Source organism: Sinohyriopsis cumingii, chromosome 9 (assembly GCF_028554795.1).
Source record: "Sinohyriopsis cumingii isolate HCF-2022 chromosome 9, ASM2855479v2, whole genome shotgun sequence".
Lineage (NCBI taxonomy): Eukaryota > Metazoa > Mollusca > Bivalvia > Unionida > Unionidae > Sinohyriopsis > Sinohyriopsis cumingii.
This window is the reverse complement of record NC_142969.1, coordinates 50,844,155-50,868,365: the sequence shown is the minus strand read 5'-3', so window position 1 is coordinate 50,868,365 and position 24,211 is coordinate 50,844,155. Positions and strand designations below refer to the sequence as shown.

Genomic DNA, 24,211 nt, shown 5'->3' with positions numbered 1-24,211 from the left:
CCATACTGGTGGCAAGAATGTCCAAATCTACATTACAAAAATGAAAACATTACCATCCATCTAGGAGTTGCAAATGTATGAAATCCTCTTGTTGGGTAGTTTTACTAACAGGCTTTACAGCAGGGCCTTCCATTAGATTTAAATGTGGCAGGTAAGTTGACAAAGTAGGGTGGGGGGTTGGGGGGACCTACCCCAATGGGGATAATTCATTTTTTTTTTAAAGTAGCATGGTGTAAAGTAAAAGTAGATGGGCTGATAAGGAATCCACTGAATTTACAGACTAAAGGTTCAGACATTTGTTTTTAAGAGAAAAATGAAAGAAGGAAACAATACAACAGATATTTTAATATGACTTTAATGTTTATTTTCTAGATTTAATTAAGATTATGAATCAGAATCAGTCTCCAACTCCACTGTAAAGTTTATCTATTACTTCTTCTGCTCAGGCACCTGCAAATTAAAACAAAATTGTAATGCTTAAATAAAGTCATATCATCTCAGCACTAGTTACATATGCAGAAGTCATGTTAATCAGCATTATAAAAATGTATGAAATTTTCTTCACTGCACTTGTGCTTCCCTTACTATCGTTAAGCCATGATACAAGATAACTTTGCACTTACTTGTCATTTCTGGCAAGTGGATGGTGCAATCAATTTGCACAAAGATGAATTTATTTCATCCAAATATTTCATGTGAATAAAAATTCCAAATGGAGGCACTTGTCTGATCAGACAAGATATATGCATATTGTAGTTAGCTGGACTCTAGCTCTGATAGTCCTGGGCAATAGGATAAGCTGATTTTGTTATCAGTTTAGAAATGCATCCGCTTTGCAAATACTATGCTTTAAAAGACGAAACTGAATCCAATATTGATGAAATAAGAGTCATTTGGATTACCTTGTTTTTTATCATTCTGCGTTGGTTGGGTGCATATTTGAGGGTCTCTGATATGGTCTCTTCCATTCCATTTGCCTTTGCTTTGCCATTAGTTTTCAAGCAGGCTTCTGCATGAGTAATACAATGTTTTAAAATAAGTTTCACAACAAAGGATGCATTGCATTTTTCTAAATGCCAGCAATAATCAATGGAATATTTTTAAAACATGTACTTTGAAATGTGTCTCAAGTTACTTTATCAATTCATTTAAAAATCTCTGGCAAGTCACATGAAAAACACAATTTAAATCAAGCCATACTTACTTATCAAAGACTTTCTCATTCACATCCTTTACCTCACACAATAAATATCAGCAACACCAACATTAAATTCACACAATCAGTACAAAACCTAGGTGTTACTCTGGACAGTACTCTCACATTGCACCAACATGTCATGAACATATGCAAGGCTGCGTATCTTGAGCTGAGACGCATCAGCTCCATTCTCAGATATCTTTCAGTTGATGCCACTAAAACACTTGTGTGTTCATTACTGCTTTCAAGACTGGACTATGGTAACTCAATTCTGTCTGGTTCATCTTAATATCTACTGCAGAGACTTCAAAAAGTTCAAAACATAGCTGCTTGGATCATACTTAGAGTACCACAATCAGAGCACACCTCCCCGCTGCTCTGTACCCAACACTGGCTATCCATTCGATCCAGAATCAAACACGACATTAGTTCTCTGTGCTACGTTTCACTGACAGACTCTAGTCCAACATACCTATCCGACCTCACCTATGTGTACACACAAGCAAGATACTTACACTCCTCTTCCGACAATCATATACTCATTATTCTCACTATGAAAACAAAGTCACATGGACAGCATTCTTTTGCATACCAGGGCCCAGCAACATGGAATGAATTGCCCACTGAACTTAGACACAAAGACGCAGTGATCCCATTCAAGAGTGCTCTCAAAACTACTTATTCTGACTACAAAAACAAACTTAATGACTTAATAACGTTAACTACCTTAAATATTCTCAGCATGTTTTTTATGTTTTCTAATTTCATGGTGTTTGTTTTTGTAATCATATCATTGTGTATGTTTTTATGTTGTCTAATGTTGCAAAGCGCTTAGAGCTTCTAAAGATTAGGCGCTATACAAAGTCCTCATTATTATTATTATTATATTTAGCTTGGATGAATATTTTTTAAATCAGTGGCCATAACTAAAAAATGGGATTTTGTTTTATGATCATAAAAGTATGTTGGACACCATCCATGATGTACAATGCTGTCTGACATTTCTATGCACCTAAGGTTTCCATCTCAAATATTAAAGCAAAATGCATACCGAATTTGACAGATTGATGAAAATAAAAAAAAGCAATGCTTACCATTTGAAAAGAGGCAATTGTCACTAGAATATTCTATTCAAAATGATATTAATTTTGGACACAGGGGATACCACCCCCATGTTTTCCTGACTCGTGATATGTCGGCCTATTCTGTGCACAGCTTTAAAAGATGTAATGTTTATCCATCGAGCTATAGAAATGAAATACATTTACTGTAGACTGTTTCTGTCAGCAGTTAAGTTGAGTAATTAGGTCAGGTTTATAGCTAGTTTACAAAATTCAATGTAGAATGCCAATAAATGACAAGATATATTTTTGCAAACTAAAGTGATCTTGAAAAAAGATTAGTAAAGTTTAACATTTTATAAAAAATAAGCTATTATGTGGAAAAGAAACAACAATGAAATAGGATGCAATGTGTTTACGTCTAGTTTTGGAAGGTACCGTCATAATTGTACCGTAGTTTAATGGGTGGAAAGGCCATTGAAAGGTAAGGGCAGTGCGGAGACCATCGAGTATGTTCCAGAATAGCTGAATCTTTGTAGATACATAGATCCATTCGTAACTTCAGTCCGCAAGCGAAACACTGTACTTTGTATCCCAATCCTGACTCGGGTCCGAAGTAGACAAATCCTGTTCTAGCTAAAACATACGAAGAAGGTAATCCTTCCCTATCCGTAGGCCATTTTTGAAACGTGTCCAATCGACGGGCACAATCACAATAGTCAGGTAAGAAGACTGGAAAATGGTAGGGTTTGAACTTGGAGTTCTCACTGGATTTCTCACTCGATTCTTGCTGCGGCGAAGTCATCCTTCTGGTGGGTGGCTATCCTCTTACAACCAATGTTTTATACCGACATGTCCATACGGCAAAGTAAAGTGGGTGGGAAGCCGCACTCGCTTCTGCTACACAATTTGATAGACTTTTTCCAAGGGTCAACTGACGATGTGGTGTGTGGGTAAACGTACAATCTTGTTGGGTTGATAGGTGGTCACTTTCTCTAGACTGCAAGGCTTCTTTCAATATGCCAAAGTTGACCACTCGACTGGTACGATAATTCAGAGTAAGTCCTTTCACTTTACACTTCGTGTGCACTTCTCCTTGTTTGTCCCAGTATTCGTAGCCGTAATTTTTGGGACCACCACTAACGAAACTTAGAATCTTGTCATCGGGGTGCTTGTCTGTCCAGGCTCCTAAACGGTCTCCTTCGATGTCAGGGTGCTGTTGACTCGGGTGATCGATATAAATGCAACTGTCCATGTCAAAGTACAAGACACGTTCCCCTAACAGTTCTAAAGCTTCGTACAATTTTAAGCGAGCATGAGCTGTCATGTAAGCTGCAATGATGACATTTCCAAAGGGGTCATCTTCTACAAAGTTCAGATCTTCTTCGTAATTCACCAAGATCAAATCCTCACGAACGACGTCCACGTGTTTCATGAATTTGGCTTTGTCGTGAATCATCTGAAAGTAGCGGGAAGGTTCGGTCAAATACTCCGTCTTGGGTAAACACGGTCATTGTGCCATTTTACCCCACAAGCAATTTAACATCACTTTGGCAAACGATCGCCTGCCTTCGTTTTTCTCAATGTGATTTAAAGTAATGCCTTCTTGTGCCCAGAATTTCTCTCTGAATGTCTTTTGGTCTTCGGGAGTGTGACACCAGGACAGATAGCCACTGGCTTCTTGCTCAGTTTCAAAAAGGCATCCACGTAGTCTGCGAAAATGCCTTTCTGCGTGGGGTCACCCTTGTGGAATTATTGTGTCTTGGGAAAGTGGCAAATTTCGTACACTTCTAACAGTTGGTATCCCATGTTCAGAGCTTTGAACAATTCTACGCTGACCCATGTCCCCGTCAAGGCCCGTTCTTCCTGGGTGTGATGACAAGGTTGATCTTGGTTGCACGTTTCAGCACAAGTACGGCACAAAGGAAACACAAGTTTGCCTTGGCAATGGCGAGGTAAGACGGGATGGTATAGGTTCGTGGGAGGCAAAACTTTGCACTTGATCAAGCCTTCGTATTGTCGAATGTTTTTTAGGTCGATGTGTTCGGTGAACAATTGTGGGTGCCCTGCAGGAAAGCAACAATATTTGCACACATAGGGATACAGTGAACACACGTCCAAGTATTTGATTTCTTCTCCTTTCTCTTCGTCAGCTTGGTACAGCAAACAGGTGGCATTGGTCCTTCCTCCGTACAAACTATTACTTGGGTTCAGGGGGTCCATGAACTGGTAACTTTCCATGAGGCGTTTAAACTCAGGATCGGTGTTCAAACGGTGATTGTATTTGTGTTCCCACATTTCCACCACTTGCTATCCTTCCTGTTCTAACTTTAGGCGTGGCTGACAAATGGCCTGGTACAAGTCTTCCATGGTTCGTTGTAAGAACTGATTTTTAGTGCCGCGGTCAGGGTAACAGACGGGACATCCGTGAAATAAGCAACCGTTAAACTCGTACATGATCTTGGGGTTTTCTAAGTCCCAGCCATTGACCGAATGCATTCCGATGATCTTTCGCCCTGTCCGTTGCGGGCATGCTGAATCCATTTGTCTTCCTTGTCGCACAAGTAATGCAACCAGCATGGGGCTTTGACCGAGTATTGACGTTTGACATAGTTGGTCGTTTGAGGACTGATGACAGCCACAGTGTTTTCAAGCATGAATCGTTGTCGGTAGACTAAGGAACATGCTTTGGCAATGGTGCAAGCCTCTTTTAAATGATCAACCCCTCCGTGTTCCATGAACAGTTCTCGAAATTTTCCACAGCATCGCCGTAAAATGTCCATGTCGGAACGACGATACTTTAGCATTTCTTCCTGAAAGTCGAAAGGGTCGGAGGCGTGAGCCTGGTACCAAGCGTAGAAAGTTTCTCGTTCAGTACGCATGTTGTCAGGGTCGTAATAGTGAGCCTGAGGCAAATGGGGTAGAACGGCGTGTTGATTGGCTTCTGTATTGAAAAAGTGTGGAAAGTACCCTTTAGCCATTTCTGTCATTCCAAACATTTTAGGCATTCGACTCAAAGGCATGGCTAAGTAGCTCATCGAATCTTTAAACTGCACTTGTCCCACTTGCATGAAAATGATTTTGGCTCCGTTCAAAGTGATTTTAGGACGCTCGATGCCACGTTCCGTATAACATCTCAAAAGAAACTGTCCATCGTATCCGGAGAAATTGTGAGCCATCACCGTGGCATGGTGATGACAATCTCCATAATAATGTTCGATGTCCTCTTGGCTCCACGTCTTGTCGATGGGGTCTAAGACCCATTGTGTGAAATCGGCTAGTGTGTTCAGTTCTTGAAAGATTTTTTCACGCCCTCCAGGAATCTTACTGCAGTGAGGGCAATAACTCAAGATAGGTTCTTGAATCACTTCTCGCACGCTTGATGAGCCACGCAGAAATTAGGAATGTGAATACTGGTCTCTTGCATGCATTCGAAATCGAAAAAGATGAAATTGCCTTTCTTCTTCTTGTGACCATCCTCTTTCTCTGGTTGGGATTGGTATTTTTGTATGTAGCATTGGTGTTCCAAGTCCACAATGCAGTGACAAATGTGACATTTTTTCTTTCCTGAACATACGTGTGCCTTGGTACTGTTGATACATAGACCTTGTCCACACATTGGGCACAATCTCAGGAGTTGACAAGCACATTTCTACTGTGAACCTTGCATCTTCAGATGTTGTTGGTAACAGGCAGGGCTGACAAATGTGCGCAGACAAGCAGGACAATGCACTGGTTCTTGCCCTTCGCTCAGACAGGGTTGAGAGGCCAAACATCCTGAGCATTTCAATCCACAATGTTTGTGTTGCTCTCGATTATTATAACCATCATAAGTCACATTTCTCACAGTAATATTTGTATCCCAGGAATCCAGTGATAGTGGTAATGGTATCGAAATGGTCATCGTGATGATAGAGGTGAATGTATTTTCCATCCTTAAAGTCTTTCCCTCGAAACAACAGAGACCCGCGCACTTCTTGAGGGTGCACTTTCAAGGTGTATCGTGGAGCTAGGGCATCTTGCAATTTTTGCATCTCAAGAATGAGACAGGATGTGTCTTTGGACAGGCATGCTTGTTGTAACAGAAGTTCTGCTTCATTTCGTTGTTTGGCTCGGTTCGATTTTCGAATGTTCTCCCAGGCTCTTTTCCATTCTACCGTGTCGTTCTTGTCGGCATAGGTTCATCCCACCACGATGGCTCGGGCTAAACACATGTGGTCTTGAAAATTGTTAATTTGGACAAGACTTGTTTTGGTAATGCGAAGGTTGTTGACCAATAAGGTCTTTCTGCATTGTCCGGTCCCTTGAGGAGGAGAGACGTGGGTCATGTCCAGTGTGGCTTTTCCATCGGTGATGTCAAACTGGTCATTAGATTGTTGCACGTGTTGAATCTTGTCCATGACTTTGGAAGTGGTCAATTCTGCAGGGCTGCTAAACTCGATCCAAACAGGGGATTTCAAGCCATCATGTTGTATGGAAAGTCTCAAGCGATCATCTTCTTTGGGTTGACATTGTCGCTTGAGTGTGGTGAGCAAAGAATCCCACATGTCGGTGATGAACCCTTTTGCTTTCTCTAACAGTACTTCAGACTTGAAATCTTTAAACTTCACTGTGTATTTGTAAGCCGTAGTTCTAAATTTTCTAGAGGGACGCTTTTCCGTCTCTCGAATGTCATAGTACTTTTCAGGGTTGACTAAGGGTGGTAAACTTTGTTTAGAGGGTTTGGATTCTGGTTCACTCATGTCCTCTTCAAAATCACTGGCATGAATTTGTGCCAAGACTTCCGCCCTAGTACGAGGCGATAGATCACGTTTCTGCCTCTTACTTTCTTCTTCTTTCTTCTCAAATGAATTGGATCATTTCATCTCGATAGCAAAAAGTCAAATGACTAAAGTTTAAACACCATGGATTAATTTATAGTCATAGCAGACCAGCGTATATAAAGGGTATGTGTCTTGTCCTTTCACTATTCATTTCACTCTCAAACTGAGCACAACAATGGAAGAGACTACCAAGATCGAACGTTTCATCAGAGCTTTGCGAGGGGTCATTAGAAAATTCTCTTCAGACCAGCCGAGGGACTACTCTCCTTCCTTTCAAGATAAAAGTCAAGATACTTGCTATATCTGTCAGAAGAAAGGGCATTGGTCTTCAGAGTGTCCAGACCGTCAAAAAAGAAAAAAAAGGGGTTAGAAGAGACAAAAGTCAAGATACCTGTTATTATTGTCAAGAAAAAGGACATTGGTCACCAGACTGCCCAAAAAAGAAACAAGAAGAGTCAGAAGAAGAGAGGGATTCTTCAGAGGAAGAGGAAGAAGAAGAGGAAGAAAACAGACAGGTGAAGAAAAAGAAACAGGAGAAGAAAAGAAGGGAAGAAAGTGAAGAGGAAGAGGAGGAAAAGACTATGACGGTGAAGAAATTAAAAAAACAGAGAGTGAACAATGAGACAGAATAAGTCTATGAACTTTTTAAAGTGCTCTGTTGTGAATTGTGAATTGTAAATATTTATAAAAGAATAAATTAATTATAAAAGGTAAGTGTCTTTGGGTTTTGATTTTAAAATAAGAACCTACACTCACGCACACTCATACACAGACAGGTACTATTGGGTAAAATGGTTTTTATTAGTTATTGGCAATTGAAAGCCTATCTCTTTTCGAGAGACGTGGATGGCCCTGAAAAGGGCCTTTTTTGGTGTAAGGGGTGAGTTTAAACAATCAACTTTAACTGTCTTAAGCCTTTGCCATGGCCAAGGCCTACTTCTGGACTGCGTACTGTTGATGATGATTTCGTTGAAATCACTAAGGATGGTGCAGTAGGCGTAGTCACAGGGTTGGAGTGTTTAGCTTGGGAAGGTCGTATTCTCTTCGGCCGTAATAAAGAAGTCTGATACATCTGTTTCAGACTTCTTAACTAAAATGTCTAACAGTACCGTGACCGTTTGATTTTGACACCCTTGTTTCTTTGCTGCTGCGTCTTCTTCTTCTTGTTTTTTTCTTACCTCTTCTTCTTGCTGCTGTTGCTGTAGGAGAAAAGCTTGTTCCGCTTCCTTTTGCTGTTGTATAAATTTCTCCAATTCTTCTTTCTGTCTCTGTCTAAAATTTTCCATGTGCGGTAATGAAGGAGAAGGTGACGAAGGTTCAGGAACAAATTCTTGCAAGGTAAAAAAATCCACAAAATCCCAATTCACCTCTTCTGAAAGTAAGTCTGGGTTCCCTTGGGTAGTCTCCACCATCAGTGCACCCAAACTGATCGTTTTCTGAGTTTCCGTCATGTTGAAAAACTGTCGCTTAGATTGACTACGCACAGGCGCTAGCGAATCTATATAGACTATGTGACGTCACAGACTGCTCTCTTCGGATTGGACGTGGGCTGACTGAATTTTGTAACGCGTGTTTGGATTGGTCAACAAACTCAATCCGTTTCAATCCTTCCTCCCCCTATAAATAAGTACAGTTCACTGCATTCCTTCACCTGTTACTCAGCACCCCAACATGTGGACCGATGTACAATCTTCAACGCTTGTGTCTTCGATGATGTTCCGGACGGACATATCAATGTATGTCCGATCCAACTGGACAGTTATCCACAGGACAGACACCAGCCTGTGGATGCGAAGAATCTTATGTGGAGCATCAAGGATGCCTCAAAAGAGTCTTAATCTATGGTCCTGCAGTCAGGCACAGCCTAAGGTCAAGAAGAAGATGTCACAGATGCCCTTTATGTTAAGGGTATATTAACATAAAACCAAAGGCCCTTTTCAGGGCCATTCCTATCTCTCGAAAAGATCTTGACTTTCAATTGCCTACCCCTTTTTTTATTTTTTTGTTTAAAAAAATAATAAAAAAATAGAGACCCCTCCCTGTTTCAATTTTCGCCTGTTCCATTTTCATAGACCCATCAGGTCGGGACCTTATTAAAATAGGGTCCCGACCCTGTTCCATTTCCCCTAGTCCCAAGACAGTCCCACGATTTATTCCCCATGTTCAATTTCCCTTGTCCCTAGAGTGAATAGTTTTTTTTCTTTCTCCCATGTTAAATTCCCCTTGTCCCTAGAATGGATATTTTTTTTTTTCTCCCATGTTAAATTACATAGTCCCCAGAGTGGATATACCCTTTTTAACATGGAAGTTCCCTAGTCCCTAGACCGTCCCTATTCACTACTACCATTGTCATTACCAGCCTGAAACCCAATTTAATGCCATTTGTATAAATTCATTTCAAATAAATATTATGATATAGTTGAAGTGTAAAGTCAAGCAAGTATTCTGTTTGCAGATTTTACATTTTAGATATTATAGTAAAGTCATATTTTCTCTTGTTTAGTAAACTTTATTGCAACTGGTTCCAAAATAGTAAATCTTATTTAATGTTCATTCACCAGAATAGGTATTAATACAATCCCGAATTAACTGTATGGTACTAAAATATACCCTGATCTTGTGTGAGATTGTAATATACAGAACTATACCTCAAGACAACAATAATATATTGAATTTATATTGTATCAAGACTGTCATGGTTATGAACTCCAACTTTATTCAGGTTTTTTCATAATAAATGATCATCTTGTGCTATGGTTGAAAAGAAATCAAAGTTCAGTTTAACTCCATTCTCTCCACATTTGTAAGTTGTTAAGAGGCATACTCATCCTCAGTGTTATAGTAAAATGTAATCTTATTTGGATCAATCTTGGTGGTGTAATATATGAATGGAGAAAGAATATTATCATCCAGATTAAAATATGTTTTATTCAGACTCTACTAAAATTTTTAGTTGGATATGGGTTACGGAGCCTGATGTGTACGAACAAGGCAATGTGTACCATGACCTTTTTAATTTAACATTTTAAACTCCTGCAGAAGAAAGAGATTTTTTAGATCCATTAATCTGTATTAACAAAAACATTTCTTCAGTATGATTTTCAATTACTTAGTATTGACAAAACTCATATTTTAAAGTTGTTGTTTTTTTGTGTTTGGTTTGGCCTTTTATGGTAAACCAACACAAGTAAGTTATTTAGTGCCAAGGCACTTTAAGTATAGTGCCTTGCCCAAGGACACACCATGGTAGCTAACCCAGGTTGGTCTGATGGTAGAATTTGAACCTACCTTATTTCACAGGTCCAGAAAGCTAACCACTGAGCCACTACAGCTCCCCATCTTATAGTGGAATGCTGGTATACTTTATGATCAAGAAGGATGGGTTGGGGTATGCAAGTTGCATCTGAAAAAAGTGATGGAATTTTTGTTTACATAATATTTTAGTCATACAATATGAATCATTTTCTATAGATTTAAGATGTATCAGATCAAGTTAAGAAAAATCATATATTCTGTTTCCTGGGAATGTACTAAAATTCACTGTTATTGTTTGATTTTTTGGTAGTAAGCTTACTTGGTATTTTTTTCTTTTTAACTTGAATACCTAATTTGTTAACATCCTATTCTAAATCTTCAGAGTTCTGTCTATTAAGTGACAACTGTTGATACATGTAGGGAAGTTTTTGTTTATATCTTTTGATTTTTGTGATTCTGGAAGTTGCAGTATTTGTTGTTGTATTATAACCATTTCAGTAATTTAATGAATGCAGAGTATACTGCTCTATAAATGAAATTTAAGTGAAAATAATGTAAAAGTATGTTTCACTGCAAATATAAATTGTTTAAAATAATATATCATTTATCATATGACTATTCAATTGTGGTAACTAGTATTCCATCCAATATCTATATATTAAAATATGTCTTTTCGTACAGCTGGTGATCATTTAGATACAAGTCCAATTGAACATAATCAAATTATCAATGCAGGTGTTTTTATTAGTAGTAGTATTGCAAGTATAAGTGTTAGTATTAAGATTTCATATACAGGTATGATAAGTGTATCATAATGTTTAAATGATGCTCCTTGTTACAACATAAAATATGTTCATTGAAACAAATGGTTCACTGGTAAATTGGCAGCAAAGGTCTTCACTGAATTATGTTGCATAAACTATTTTACAATAAAACATATATGATGCATCTCAATTATGATGAATGTGAGGAGGAGGATTAATAATAATGCAATTTAAGTTATCTTCATAACATAAGTTCTAGCAGATGTGTAATTTTTATGTGGTTCATCATCAGTTTGAAACTGGTCTGTGATTTCTGGATCTGGACATACCTGGTCCCCTGCTGTTGTGCTGCTATGGTCTTTACAGTTCATTAGGATATCAGTTACACTTGGTTTACATTTAGAACCCCATGGGATGGAATGCCCAGTTTGAAACTGAGAGAATGGTTAATTATCCATAATATAACTCCTGCAGTTATTATTAGGTTTGATATCAAGGTCTTTCTTTAAAAGCTTTTCAACTCAGGTTCTGTTCTACCATACAGATAAATAAAGTCAAATTCAAGGCTTTCAGATTTGTCCAGTTTGTTTCATGTGTTGCAGCAGACAGACTGTATATTGCCACTGTACCATATAAATATCAGTGCTTAGTCTGCTCTCAGTTGCTGTGGTTTGATTAGTTACAAGTGTCATCACATGTGACTAATTATTGACCAATGTAATGAAACTTGTATAATTAGAAGGCTGTATTTAAAAACTCTAAAGATCTTAAAAAGAAAATTGGATCGGGGTAAGTAAAACCTTTTACTTTGACCATTTGGCTAGAAAATAATTTTCAATAAGTTTAAATTGGATAATAGTAATATAATAATTAATTACACAAATCAGAATAAAAGCTATTTGCATATCCCCTTACAGCTGTTGCTTTTTCATAGTACTAAGTAGAATAAAGTATAGTTAAGACAGATAAAGAAATATCCCGTCATATATACCTTACATCAAATAAAGAAACTCAAGATGGATAACAACAAAATTAATGTCACATCATCAAATAGTTATCTCAGCTGCCTGGTCAACCTAAAGGCAGATAAACTAAGGCAAACTTACTCCGAAGCAGTCTCATCCCCCCTAAGAGAAAAACGACAGATACAGTTCTTAACGCCAATTTTCAACTCGACCCCAACTGACTCGATGAGTAGACTCTACCTGTCACCAAGCGTAAACGAGAATGTGGACAATCTACCGAGTAACCGCAAAACTACATCCGACATGAGTACCCAAACTGAGGAACAATACACAACAAGCACAAAAACAACCCAAACCACGCTGGTTAAAAACACTAGCAGCCAGGGGACTCAAACTGAGAACCTACTAGATGAAACAGAACGCCCTCACCCTACCACAAATAAAGCAGTCACACACGACTCAACAAAAGGTAAGAATAATAGGAAAACCAAATCCCAAATACCAGTTAGAAAGAATAAGGAACACACTAACTGTCAATACAAGACCCAGCAAGCCGGTTATGGACAACGAAACAAAGTCAGCTAAAGAGACAAACACCAGGGGAAAAAAGACCAGTCTGCAAAATATCCAAAACAAGAAACACCCCGCTGAACTGACTCTCTTCGTCAAGGGAGTAAATTCCAAAATAACGAAGTTAGCCTTTAAAACCATAGCATGGCAATTGAACAAACATCACCAAGGAGAATTCACGCTTAAAAGCACTAGAGACGACTTGCTGATAATCAAATGCACCACTGAACAACAGATTGCCAAATATATGGAAATTGAAAGAATAGGCCAAATAAATGTTCAGGTCACTAGACACAACAGAACAAAACAACACATAGACCCAAACCCCCCAAAAACACACAACAAAGGAGTCATATACGTATCAACTCAAAATAAAACCAATGAAATAGTAGACTACATAAGGAGTAAAGGACAGGAAGTAGAGAAAGCAATCCGCCTAAAAACAAGAAGGGGAAAGGATAGCACTGCAGTGGTACTCTTTTTTAAGGGCGCCACCCCAGAAACTATCAAAATAGCCGAAAAACTCGAGGCTAAAAAAATTTTTGCTTTCAAAAACAAACCACGGTTCTGTGGCAACTGCAAAAATTGGGGGCATTACTCTAAGAGTTGCGGAAACCTATTCCGGTGCAATCAATGTGGTCTTCACCACCCAGACCGGAAAACATGTAGCGCCACCAATCAGCACTGCGCTAACTGTAGTGGTAACCACAAACCAAACCACGCAGAATGCCCCAGGGCTCTTAGAGAAGCCCTAATAGTCGAATATATGATCTCCCATGGGGTAAACTATAAGCAGGCCAAAACAAAAATCAGGATACCAAAAACAAAATAAATAGGTAGCACCCTCACTGGTAGGAAACACGCATAAAATGAAAACAACAGTAAATTAAACAAACTATTAAGACTTTTTGCACTAGAGATGGATTCCAGAGCAGAAATCAAAATATGGCAATGGAATGCACGCGGCCTTAGGGCCCACGCTGACCAACTAAATAACAAAATACTTGAACAGGAAAGAAAACCAGATGTTATATGCATACAGGACACCCACCTAAATGATACCTCACGTATCCCAAACATCATAGGCTACAACACCAAATACCTAAAGCATCGATCCCCCACAGAAAGAGGAGGGGGGTTAGCAACCTTTGTTAGAGATGGAATTACATCAGAAATGCATAAATTAACAGATAGTAGACCGCCCAATGACTTCGAAATACAGATAGTCAAAATAACCGCTCAAACTAAGCAGGTACTAATCGTTAACCTCTATGAAACAAATGAGCAGCGCAATTTAAGTGCAGACGAAACAATCAAAATGATTAAAGACTGTGGAGAATGGGTGGTAATATGCGGGGACTTCAATGCGCACAATGAACTATGGGGGAGTCAAAAGACGGACATTAAAGGAAAAATTGTAGAAAAATGGGCACAAAAATGCAACTTAGTTTTTCTAAACAACGGAATGCACACCCGGATAGATGACAGAACAGGCCACACATCAGCAATAGACCTATCTCTATGCACACCAAGATTAGCAGGCATTTCTGATTGGCAAGTTGATGAAAGCGACCCTATGGGAAGTGACCATTACCTTATAAATATAGAAATACAAATTAGAATACCTCAAAATAAAGCGTCCTTCACACCAAGATGGAAATACGAACAGGCCAACTGGATTAGGTTCAAACAGATAGGTGACTCAATCAACCCAGAAACCATATATCACCGGGACATTGACACCTTTAATGACAAATTAATAGAAACCATTAACACAATGGCCCAAGAAACAATTCCTAAAACTAAAGGAGTAGCACCCAAACCCACGGTGCCCTGGTGGAATAATGAATGTAAAATAGCAATTAAAGAGAAAAAAAGAGCTCTAAACAAATTCAAAAGAACTAAAAATAATAGGGACTTTAACTACTACAAGGAAAAGGAAAAAACTGCCAAACAAACTATTATGATAGCTAAACAAAACTCATGGAGAGAATTCTGCTCAAAACTAGATATTAACACAAAATCGAAGGAGGTGTGGCAAAGAATTAAAAAAATGAGAGGCAAAACTAAATCAATAACCCCCAACATACCTGGACAAAACAACAAACATAAGGCAGAATTATTCGCAAACTATTTCGCCAACATGTGTAGCAATACCAACTTAGAGGATAAGTTTAAAAATCATAAAAGGCAATTTGAGGAAAGCAACTCTGACAACATAAAGGAAGCAGGAAATAATGACGGCCCACTAAACCTTCCGTTTACAGAAGCCGAATGGAGAAAGGCCCTCGCCGGCAAAAAGACCACATCCCCCGGGGAGGACACTTTGGGGTATGAAATGTACAAGAACCTACCCAAAAAACTTGTCACAATTGCACTTAACCTCATTAATAAAATATGGGAAACCGGTACCATACCTATAAGATGGAAAAAGGCAGTAGTGGTCCCGATTCTTAAGCCTGGAAAACCCTCAAGCGATATAAAATCATACAGGCCCATATCACTAACAGACAATATATGTAAAATAATGGAAATTATGGTAAACAACAGGCTGAAATACCATTTAGAAAGCAAAGGACTACTAGCTAATACACAGAGCGGGTTTCGCAACTACCGAAGCACAATAGACCAACTCATGAGACTAGAAACCGCTGTCAAATTAGCATCTAGAGAAAAATTTTAAAAATCCAGATATGTTACAGCCATCTTCTTAGACATGGAAAAAGCATATGATCTAATGTGGACTAAGGGACTGATAAGTAAACTTAAACCATACGGAATAACTGGCAATATATACAAATTTATTGCTAACTTCCTAACCGATAGAAAGATACAAGTCAGACTAGGACAAGACTACTCCGAACGATACAAACTGGAAAATGGCACGCCACAATGAAGCGTAATCAGCCCAACTTTATTTAATATAATGATAAACGACCTGGAAACAGCGGTAAAACCCAACCACCTTGACTTATCCCAATTCGCCGATGACAGCGCCGTATGGAAAACTGGCAACCCGGCCAGCAGAGAAACGACCAAGCACTTACAAAAAGGACTAAACGATATAGGAAATTGGACAGATAAATGGGGATTTAAATTGTCACCTCTAAAAACAGTAGGCATAGTTTCCAATCCGGGAGGTGGCCACCCCCCACCCACTCCAAACTTAACCCTAAAGGGGGTACCCATCAAATTCGAAAAACAAGCGACACTCCTAGGTATGGTATTCGACCACGAACTCACATGGGCAGCTCATATCCAAGAACTCGTAACGAAGTGCAAACGAGACATCAACCTCCACAGAAACCTCAGAGGGGTGAATTGGGGGGTTGATCAAAAAACACTCGTTACCCTATATAGAGCACTTATAAGAGCAAAATTGGACTACGGTTGCCAGGTATATGGAGCGGCGAACGCCACGTTACTAAAGAAACTAGACACAGTCCAATCAAAAGCGCTAAGGGTATGCACCGGCGTCCTAAATGGTACCCCCACACAAGATATCTTAATAATAGTAGGAGAACCCCCGCTAGACCTAAGGCGGAAGGAATTGATGCTGCGATACTCGACTCGAATATCAATACACCAACCCAACCACCTCACGCTACAAGCCCTCTTAGCATGCGACAAACCATTCGATACAAAAGGAAAAAATAAAAAAATACCTAGTGGGAAAATAATTATAGAATTAAAAAGGAAATTTCAAATCGCAAATATCAACCCAGAAAAAATAAGGTACTACCCAGACCCCCCGTGGACCTGTCCCACACCACAAATAGATCTTAGCTTACGTAAACTAGGACAAAAACAAAATGACCCGATAGGACTAAGAGCATCAATACTAACGTACATTGACAACAAATACGAGACATACACGCAAATCTTCGCAGATGGATCAAAAACCAAAAATCCAAATAAAACTGCAGCAGGGATAGTGATCCCAAAATTAGATGTCACCGTTGGAAAAAGACTCCCAGACCAATGCGCTATATACACGGTAGAATTCATGGCAATACTAATGGCATTAACATACGTCAAAACATACCCCACAACTAAGGCAGTCATTCTAAGCGACTCTTACAGTGTACTACAATCGTTAGCAACGGACCAATCCAAGAGCAGACCTAATATGATTAATCATGCAAGATCGCTACTTAAAGAGATTGAAAAAAACAACAAACACGTTGAATTCGTATGGATACCCTCTCACATCCATAATCCCAGGCAATGACAAAGCAGATGCAGAAGCAAAAAACGCCACAAACGAACCAAAAGCCCAAAATATAGCATACAGCGTCACTGAAATCAATAACATGGGACAAGATCAATGACATGTGGCAAGAGCTATGGGAAAAATCGGATGCAAACAGTCTAATACACACGATGATGAAAAAAGTAAGTAGAAAAGTCGAAAGTCCGACCTTCAAAAATCCATACGATATAACAATAATAAATAGAATAAGAACAGGTAAAACACTATTGGCAGGATGCGCAGGGAAACACATAAAAAGGGGACCAACCGAAAACTGCCCCTACTGCCCAACTCCAGAAACAATCGCACACTTAATAAATATATGCCCCAAATACAACCAGGAAAGGGCCGAACTAAAATCTCAACAGGAACAAATAGGAGAACGGTGGACATACCCGGAGTTACTTGTGGCAAAAAACAATAACATAGGAATGACCTATAATAACATCATGACATTCATTAACAAAATAGGCAAAAGGGGACAAATCTAAACCGAATGAAGGGTTGGGTATAAAGAGAGACCATGTAAAGAAATTAAAACCAATAAACCTAAAAGATCGAACCAAAAAAGAAAAAAACCAATCAAAATATTACAAATCACTGTTTGGGAATTGTGACGGCCGGCTCGGGCTAGTGGGTTCACAGACTGACACCGCCGCTCATAACCCGAACAATAAAAACCAGATAAGGACGAATATTACAAAATCACTGTTTTGGAATTATAATGGCATGCTAGGCCCCGTAGGTTCAAAAAAAAAAAACAAAAAATATAAAAAAATAAAAATAAAAAAAATATACATTAAAATAAATCACAAATAGCTAAGCTAAACAAAAATAACAGGTAAATAGCCAAGTGGTCAAAGCGAAGGGAAACAAAGGCAATCAAACCACCTCCCTCGAAGAAAACATCTCACGGCGAACATGGCAGTATCAAAAGGACAAGAAGACCAAAACAGAAACGGACACGGGATAAGGCAGAAAGAGCTGAAATAAAGAAGAGCAGGAAAAGGCACAGAATGAAGTTAAACGTCCTAAGGCAGTAAAAGAAGAAAGAACAGGACACTTGCAGACCTTGGGGAATGAAGGCAGAAACAATGAAAAGAGTATGCCTCAAATAATCAAACCACCCCCACCCCCCAGTATGAAAAGAATTGCCTTCCCGAAATCAAACAAAATAAATAAGGCCACCCCCCCCCACATCTACTTATAAGTGTGAATGAGAAAGTGAGCGTGAATGTGTGTTGTCGGGATATGTGGGAAAAGCAGAAAAACGAACAAAAATGTCTATAGCCATCACACAAATATAGCATACACACTCCCTACCCACCTTTTTTTTCTTTTCTTTTCTTTTTTTTTTTCTTTTTTACAAACAAATTTTACCACATAGGGCTTTCATTCTGACCCACGAAAGCCCTCTTTTGACCAACAACTTACTGGCCCTGAAACACACTGATTGGTTTAAAGCCACACGTACGAAATACTTAACCAAATTGAGATCTCCAAAACAAAATAAAGGGCTACTAAAAGCCTACTAGATGTGAAAAAATTTCCGGAAAATTCAAGTACGCAAAGTACACAAAATTTAATAGACCTTACAAAAGATAGGAAAATTCACAACTCAGGAATATCTGAAGCGTATGTGACAATCACATGTTTGGCAAGATAGTACAGGAATAGCCCAATAAATATAGGGAACTGGGCATTGATTGCAACGAAAATTTAATAATACTGCTGCTGGTGTGCTTCGGTTACTGCCTGAAATGAGAGAGGAAGGAGATGCAGGATGCAGAAACAGACCACCAACGGAGTACAACGATGGAGAAGGTTGCAGCGACGAGAGCCTGGGCGGGACCTTTTGGGGCACCTGGGCTTCGGCTTGCTTGCTTGGGGGCATTGTATAAGTTAATCGCTAAATTCAAAAAGTACACAAACGTGTACAAACTAAACAGTCGCACATACCGAAAGGTGCACGTGACTTTAATCCAATGAATCAATGAAATGTGTGCTAGAGGGTAGGGTTAGCAGTTATACTCCCAATTATGTTTGTGATGAGCAAAAGCAGCTGCACAAATTTGAGCTTTTAGTTTGGTTCTGGTAGGGTCAAAGGATGCAGGTACATTTTACATTAATTTTTTACTAGAAATAGCTATTTTCAATATTTTTCTGTGACAAGGCAACTAAAAGAATCAGTATGTGCCTTATGCATGAATAAAGTTCACTAGTACTATAACAAATTAGCATACTTTTCATCACCCCTCTACCATCAAGATTTTTTTATATTTACCTCTGTAGCAGACACAAATAAAAGTCGGCAGCTCATTTGCAGACTAAGTTACGCATATGATCTCCAATGCTCATCTAACTGTGACAGGCAGTCACCAACAAGCCAACCTATTTCCATGCCTAACTCAAAGTAAATCTGAACCACATTATAGATTTAGCTTATGTGTAAATTTATAAATGCTAGGCTTGTGATAATTAGGTTCATGCCTTCTACCTTAAAAATTAGAGGGATGTCAAAATACGAAACTATCCAGTGAGACCTATGATGTTAATTTTAATCCCTATGGGATTTGTGACATAAAAAACCCAAATGCTTTATGTATTAAAAGGTAACTAATGGGGGCAGGATCTGCAGTGAATCAATGGTTAGTATGCTAGACTCCTGATAAAAATGTTTGTGTTAAAATCCTGTTATCAAGTCAACCAGGTTACCTACTGCAATGTACCCTTGCCTTACTCCAATTCCCTCAGTACTCAGTAAACAACTAGTGTTGCTGTACATAACAAAACCAGTCCATATTGATTTTACATATTTTACTAAATCCTGACAAAAATAATTCTCTAAATAAAGAATGATTAATATGTGATGGTCTCGCATGTAATCAAACTCTTCCAAGCTTTTAATGATATGAACCGATTTATCAATGTTTATCAAATTTGCATGAAAAACTATTTCTTATTTGTCATCAAATATGTTCAATGTTTTGATCATATAAGCATTTCTGCTACATTAAATCAAAATAATCTTTTTGTCAGAAATAGAGCCCTTATAGTATTTGCAAGGTCAACCAATCAGATGCAGAATTTGAGTTTAATATGAATGAATATTTTTTTTACAAAATTGCTCTTTTGCTATATCTTGATGAGATAAATCTATTCACCAAGTCTGATGAAATTAATGAGAAATAGTTTTAAGAGCAGTAGCAAGAATGGCTAGTGAGATGTAGAACCACCACATTATATGCATAGATTTTGCTTATAGCCTCAGACATACAAGCAAATAATTAAACAAGTCAGATCTAAATTGGATCATAAACACTGTTGTGCAAATCATAAGAAACTCTGCCAATCAGATGCAAGGTCACTTCACTACCATACCTTTATCACACTCATAATAAGCATCATTGTGAAACTTGACTCGATAAGCCCAATGGCCAAGCATGATCAAACTTGAATCAGCAGTAGTGGTTATAACCTCATGTATTTGTATGCATCTTCACTTCTTCAATCTAGATCTCATTTATATAAGCATGTATTCTACGTTTAGTAAAAACTGCACTACATGTATAAATATTGCATGCGGTGGTAACATACTCAGATGAAAGATCACCTTATTATTATTAATGGTTAACACTCATCAAACTTCAAGGACAACTTAATGATTTTAGCCTATATTGTGGAAGTATGGCTTTTAGGCTGGTTAAAAAACTCAACTAATCTTATACATGATCACATGTATATACTTGGATTTTCCTCATTATTAGATTTATCCAAGATGTTGATTTAAGCCCAAAACCAAGTTTTATATAAACAAATTGATCAGAACTATGGACTCCAAAGTAGATAATTTCTTACTGTTGAAAGACAGAAGGGGATGTGAAATAAATAACACACTCTGGACCATTACATAAACCCACTTAGCCTTTTGACCAGTTGAGATAAAATATCAACAATAATGTTAAATAAGATTGATAAATTATGTTTTCTCACATTACCTCTAGCCCTTTTCAACATGGATGGTATTTTTTTTCCACATATGTCAGCTCTTAATTAGTGGCCCTTTCCCATCATGAATGTTGTAGGTGAAACTCTCAGAATTAGGCTTTTTAATTTATATCTGTAGAAGAAAAAAACTATTGGTCTGCATATATCAATGTCACCATTTCTGTATTAGATTAAAATACCATGTGTGTGTGTGTGTGTGTGTGTGTGTTAATTTTAGAATTTAAGCAAACTTGTCTCCATGTGTTTATTTTAAAACTGATGATGATAACACATAACAGGTTCAATGGATAAAATGTTATTTCTTACTTCTTACAACTGCTCATTATATCTGAATTTACATTCAATGTTTGTTTTAATTAACATATTTGGGATATTGGGCAAATTATTTATTTTGTAGTTTATCATTATATCATTTACCAGTCTTTTATCATTCAAATATGTAATATAGTACCATTATACTGACTTCATATTCTATATGATATCCCAGCAATACATATTAAGCAGATAAGTGCAAATAAAAATGTTCAGAATGTAAAATTTACTCCAAGCTCAAAGAAGATCAGCAAAAGATAATATCCAACAAATTACCAAACAAAAAGCGAAGTTAACGCAGTTACCTTTATTATGATGTCTCCAACACCAACGGTACTGTACAGCTACGTCTTCTGAGTTTTACCGTCATCTTGTCTTTCAAACCAGAATTAATTTCTTGAGCTCTTACAAAATGAAGAAACTTTTAAATACTATAATTTAAGCAGCTTCTTTACATGCCATCAGATAAATTATGGCACAGTGTTATGTCTGTCAGCAAAACGCAACTTCACATTTGGACGGCGCGCTGTGTGGGCATCGCCGACACAGCAACTGACATGAATTCTCTATTAGCAGACAATGATTCTGAATAAATCCTTCGCAAATCTAACATTCTCGATTTTTCATAGTTCCACTTTTCATTGTTGCATCTGTTTGATTGTACAACTGCTAATGATGTTCAATGAATCAACTTCAATTCATCTGCTGTCTGAAATCCCGGTTCAGTTGGTATTTTCTTCCGCGCATGATGCCGTGTAAATAAAAGATACGGTCGACATTCAAAGTGGTTTAGGTTAATTTATTATTTTTCTTTATTAAGGTCATTTGCAGAAAGTGTTTCGCTAGGGTGAGAAAAAAAAAATATAACAAAAAGAAAACTTTCTTTTCCAACGCTAATACTGTATATATTTCAATTTGTGATTGATGCTATAAATAAAAAAAAATGATAATAAAGCATTTTAGCCCGTGGCTTCGGCACGGCACTCGTTTTTGTGGTTTTTTTAAAATGTTGTTAGTGTTGTTTTGGGGTTGTTTTTTGTGTGTGTACCACACTAAAAAACATACCAGGTATTAGGCCTAACGTAGGAAAAGAAATTATCCTCTATTTATTACTATTCTTACTGTCAAATGACGCAAAAGTGATCAAATTGCTATTAAGATTTTGTTTTGTATAACACTTACCGCTCGTTTTCCTCGAGATAAAGCAGCCACTTCAAAATGATTATAAAATCTGTGACAGATGAAAAACGTGGTTTAAATAATTCGTAATCGCCTGCCTTAAAATACTGTAGGAATTTGCTAATGTATTTCATGGCCCTCGTTTGAATAGATACCAACGATCATGTATATCGACCAAATTTTGTATATTCCTGCCCACAATCATGTATTTTGTATTAAACCGTATATTACACGAGCGCTCTGTGGCAAACTCGGGGGGGGGGGGGGCGGGTCTCTATTATACCCAGAGGCGTAGCTATGATATTTTGCGCCCGGGGACGAACTATAAAATTGGCGCCCCAGCCCCCTCCCCGTTTAATCACATTTTTGAATATTACACCTTGTTTACTTATTATAATGTAACGTTGTAAGCCTCATTTTGGCGCCCCTGTACCTTGGCGCCCGGGGACATATGTACTCCCCTTCCCCCTTCCCCCCCCCCAGCTACGCCTCTGATTATACCTGCTGTATCAGTTGAGAAATATATTGAACAGATCAGGCCCCAATACTCTCGCTCTGAAAAACATTAAAATAATTATATGCAGAATATCGGTAGGTCTCCCTCTTGCCAAAAATGTCAGCACCATATATATTTTGCAAGTAATGTAATGGGTATAATAACACACACACACACACACACACTTTTTTTTTTGGGGGGGGCAACGGACAGATGCCCCCATTTCCCAAAAAAAATAAAAAGTATTTTATATTTGTGTATTTCCCCCTCAGATGTGTTCTACGTTTTATTAAAACAAAATTTTATATAAAAAATTTAGTTTTTAGAATTTTTGATGGGGTATTTATGTTTCCATAGTGTTATCTAAAGGGTTGTTCGTCCGAGTCTGGTTTCCCTCACCTTGCTCGAAGTTCATTCCCTTGAAATGTTTTGTAACCTTTGCTATATGTCGCCTAGGTCTCAGTGTTTGCTATATGTAATGGTGTTATATTGTGTGTATGCTATATTTTCTTTATGTTTGAGACAGCAAGTATAGATCAAATATCTTTCCCAGTTGTATTTCTTCCTTTATGATGTTATATTGTATCTTTTAATTTGTTTTATGGTTTTCTAATTTTGACGATGGAATGGTGTACTATTTAGATTTTGTTTAAAAAAAATAATTTCCTATTTTATTATTCGAGTGATAATATGTGTCGTTCCTCATAATAGTCTTTAAAGATGTTGATAGGTAGGTTACGCTCGATCCAAGGTTCACGCTTCTTTATTCTCTATGTGTTTTTCCTGGGTCGCGTTAGGCCTCCTTTATTTAGTTTATCTGATTATGCTTTATTGAAAGATCCAAACGTATTTATGAGACCACATTATTCTATAGTGGTCAACCATGCAGTGCGGGAGAAGTTAGTAGGGTTTTAAACTAAGTGTTATACAGTATGTATTTGTGTCTTTATTTTGTCTGTTTATGTTCTACATTGGGTGTTTTCAAAGACTCATGATGGGCCTATGCACTTCACTGAGCCCTGTGACTTAGCCCCATGATGTCATCGCCATTTACTTCCCCCTTATATTTTCCCTGTATCCCTTCCTATATATGTCTTTAGAATTTTCTTTCAGAGAAAGAAGAAAAAAAATTAAATTACAAAATTCTTTTATTTTTTTCTTTCTTCCTTTCTTCCCTTTTCTCTTTTAAAAAAAAAAGTTATATGGGTTTCTTTGAAATATTTGAAATAGAATTTGAAATTTTCTTTGAAATATGGCTGTTGTGGGGTGCGAGGAGGGGGTATGGGTATGGCATCAGCTCGCAATTGCGCTACGCGACCCTTCGGTCT

At 38.0% G+C, this 24,211-nt stretch overlaps 1 long non-coding RNA gene across 1 annotated transcript; it reads right to left on the bottom strand.

The window, feature by feature from the left end:
* Positions 1–341: 341 nt before the first annotated feature.
* On the bottom strand, positions 342–22,602 carry LOC149791800 (uncharacterized). Its single transcript, XR_016423212.1, has 5 exons — positions 21,514–22,602; positions 20,887–21,008; positions 10,371–10,485; positions 903–1,009; positions 342–450 (listed from the first exon to the last, which is right to left on the bottom strand). It is a non-coding gene; the product is annotated as an uncharacterized LOC149791800 (long non-coding RNA).
* Between the last annotated feature and the right edge of the window lie 1,609 nt (positions 22,603–24,211).